The sequence below is a fragment of the Octopus bimaculoides genome, chromosome 12 (genome assembly GCF_046866305.1).
Source record: "Octopus bimaculoides isolate indiv1 chromosome 12, ASM4686630v1, whole genome shotgun sequence".
In the NCBI taxonomy this organism is placed as follows: Eukaryota; Metazoa; Mollusca; class Cephalopoda; order Octopoda; family Octopodidae; genus Octopus; species Octopus bimaculoides.
The window spans coordinates 60,177,544-60,181,072 of record NC_142939.1 but is presented as its reverse complement, the minus strand read 5'-3'; the positions used below and the strand labels follow the sequence as shown (position 1 = coordinate 60,181,072).

General features: G+C 43.5%; 1 non-coding gene across 1 annotated transcript; it reads right to left on the bottom strand.

Moving 5' to 3' along the window:
• Positions 1 to 1,359: 1,359 nt before the first annotated feature.
• On the bottom strand, positions 1,360 to 1,431 carry Trnaw-cca (transfer RNA tryptophan (anticodon CCA)). The gene has a single exon. It is a non-coding gene; the product is annotated as a tRNA-Trp (tRNA).
• Positions 1,432 to 3,529: the final 2,098 nt, after the last annotated feature.

The window sequence follows — 3,529 nt, the reverse complement described above, 5'->3', positions numbered from 1 at the left end:
CATGGGGATCTGCACAGTCGAGGTTGGGAAATAACAACCATATCTTGTGTTTGTGTGTCTTCTTATCACCGTTTGACGACCGTTGTTGGTTTGTTTACGTCTCCCGTAACCTAGCGGCTCGGCAAAGAGAGAAGATAAAATAAGTACCCGGCTTAAAAAGTAAGTACTGAGCACGATTTCTTCGACTATATTCTTCAAGGCGGTGCTCCAGCAAGGCCGCAGTCGAATGACTGCAACAGATATATAAGATAAGAGATGTATGTAGTGTGTAGAACTATATCACACTTTTAAAGTGCGATTTGAAGGAGACAGCAGATCAAAATAAAGAACAGTAATATGAGTGTCTGTGCTTCTGTGTGTGTGTTTCGATCTTCTACCGCGAAAATTGTTTCTTTGTCACATAAAAAAAAGAAGCACAAAAACACAAAAGAACAACAACAAAAGAAAACCCCCCCAACAAAAACAACACAAAACAAACAACAAAAAGCGAACAAACGTCTCTGCTCCACTGCTTGATAACCGGTGTTGACTTCTTTACGTTCCTGTAACTTAGCGGTTTGGCAAATGATACCGATTAAATAAGCTGAAACGTAAGTTTTTAAAAAAAATTTTATTTTGTAAAACAAGTACCGAGGAGTGGCTGTGTGGTAAGTAGCTATAGGCGCAGGAGTGGTTGTGTGGTAAGTAGCTTGCTTACCAACCACATGGTTCTGGGTTCAGTCCCACTGCGTGGCACCTTGGGCATGTGTCTTCTACTATAGCCTCGGGTCGACCAAAGCCTTGTGAGTGGATTTGGTAGACGGAAACTGAAAGAAGCCCGTCGTATATATGTATGTGTGTGTATATGTTTGTGTGTCTGTGTTTGTCCCCCCAACATCGCTTGATAACCGATGCTGGTGTGTTTATATCCCCGTCACTTAGCGGTTCGGCCAAAGCGACCGATAGAATAAGTACTAAGCTTACAAAGAATAAGTCCTGGGGTCGATTTGCTCGACTAAAGGCAGTGCTCTAGCATGGCCGCAGTCAAATGCCTAAAACAAGTAAAATGGTGAAAGAATAAAAAGAGCTCTCTTTGTTCGACTAAACCAATAACGAAGAAAGAGTGGCTCGTGGGACTTTCTGAATGATATGTCAGATGAAAGTTTACGAAGGACCTTTTAGTAATGAAACCCATTTGATGATGAACCATGTCACATGTGATCCACTTTTCGTAAAAGACTGCTCATGCGTCGACTAAACTGTTGAAGGCAGTGCCCCAGCATGACCGCGGTCCAATGATTGAAATAAGTAAAAAAGAAAAAAAGAACATAACGTGAATATACATGAACTTTCAATTTATATAAAATAATAAAAATGTTTTGACCCCGACGTGATTCGAACACGCAGCCTTCTGATCTGGAGTCAGACGCGCTACCGTTGCGCCACAGGGCCTTCGACAATCTGTACGCCTAAAAATAACAGCTTTATTAAAACATTGACTTCTCCAGTGCAGTTTAGCTGCATGGTGTAGGTGTTGTTTAATCAATATCAGTCAGTTAATCCAATCAATATGTATATATAGACACTGTCAGTTGTTTCCAGTTTTAGTGAATAGGAGAAAGAAGGGTGGCTTCATGATTCTATTTGCTCTGCATGTGGTCGTGCGTGTGAGCGTATGTAGCTGTGTGGTAAGAAGCTTGCTTCCTAACCACATGGGTCCGGGTTCAATCCCACTGCACGGCACCGTGAGCAAGTGTCCTTTACGACAGCCTCTCGCTGAACAAATCCTTGCGAGTAAATATGGTAGATTTTGAAAGAAGCTCATCATGTATATATATATATATATATATATATATATATACCTTTTCTTTTTTACTTGTTTCAGTCATTTGACTGCGGCCATGCAGGAGCACCGCCTTTAGTCGAGCAAATCGACCCCAGGTTTATTCCTTGTAAGACTAGTACTTAGTCTATCGGCATCTTTGACCGAACCGCTAAGTTACGGGGACGTAAACACATCACAAGCATACACACACATACATATATATATATACATATATACGATGGGATTCTTTCAGTTTCCGTCCACCAAATCCACTCACAAGGCTTTGGTCGACCCGAGGCTATAGTAGAAGACATTTGCCAAAGGTGTCACGCAGTGGGACTGAACCCGGAACCATGTGGTTAAGCAAGCTACTTGCCACGCAAGCACTTCTCCTTAATTATAATTTTATACGTATATAAGTATAATTAAGGGTACCGAAGAGGCACCACCATGCCAGAAATAGCAGTCAAAACGGACGCTAAAACCATGTCATATTTATACAACACATGTGGTAAGATAAATGAACAAAGAAATTAGCAACACACACACCCACACAGATATATATATATATATATATATATATATATATATATATATATATATATATATATATATATATATATTTATATATATATATACATATATATATATATATATATATATATATATATATATATATATATATATATATATATATATATATATATATATATATATATATATATATATATATATCTGTGTGGGTGTGTGTGTTGCTAATTTCTTTGTTCATTTATCTTACCACATGTGTTGGTCGGCGAGAGACTAAAAGAATACGAAGCGGTAACGAGAGCAAAAGTTAACCGGGATAAGTCAGTGGGCTTGCGGCTCGGCACCTGGAGAAGCAAGCCCATGCCGTCTAACAGCGTCTCCACTGTGGGACGCTGGACCGACGGGCCGGTTAAATTGCTCGGAGTCTGGTTCGGTCCGGACCTCCAAATGGAGAAGAACTGGGGCGAAATAACGACTAGGGTGGTCACTCTCACCTGGCAATGGGCCGAGAGGAAGCTATCCCTAAAAGGTCGGGCGGAGGTGGCGAACGCGTACATCGCATCCGTCATGGAATACCGTCTGACTGTCGTGCCTTGTCCCGACCCTGCCATCACCAAACTGGAACGCATACTCTTTCGCTTCTTGTGGAAGGGAAGCATTCCGATGGTTAGGCTATCCATTTGCTGTCAACAGCCGCTAAATGGAGGGCTGGGTATGCCGTGGTTGATGATGCGCAGACATGCGCTGAGACTGCGACATCTCCGGCGCTTCATAGACGACGGTGAACAGGTGTGGTCGCCGTTTGTGCGGCGCGCTTTCCCGCAGCTCGTCTCCTTAGCCGAACTGCAGTCGTGGATTAAACAGAGACCTAGGCTCGGCGAAAGGCATCGCGCGTGTCGCGTTGCTCTCAAGCAACTCTGCCGTCCGGGACCAATCTTGTGCAACTTTGATTCCACAAAAGCGTTCTATAGAGGATTAGTGGAGGGGAGGTGCGACGACGATCTCGGGCAGAATCTGAGCGTCGACGAGGAACACCTGACCCGCCTGTTCAGGACAACTTTCGGGCCGGGACCTATGGACAACCACCAGAGATCCCTGGCCTGGCAGTGCTATCGAGAAGCATTACCCGTTCGGGATAAGCTGTACAGGCACGGTTCGAGACACACCGGACCGACCTGCCCGAGATGCGGTCAG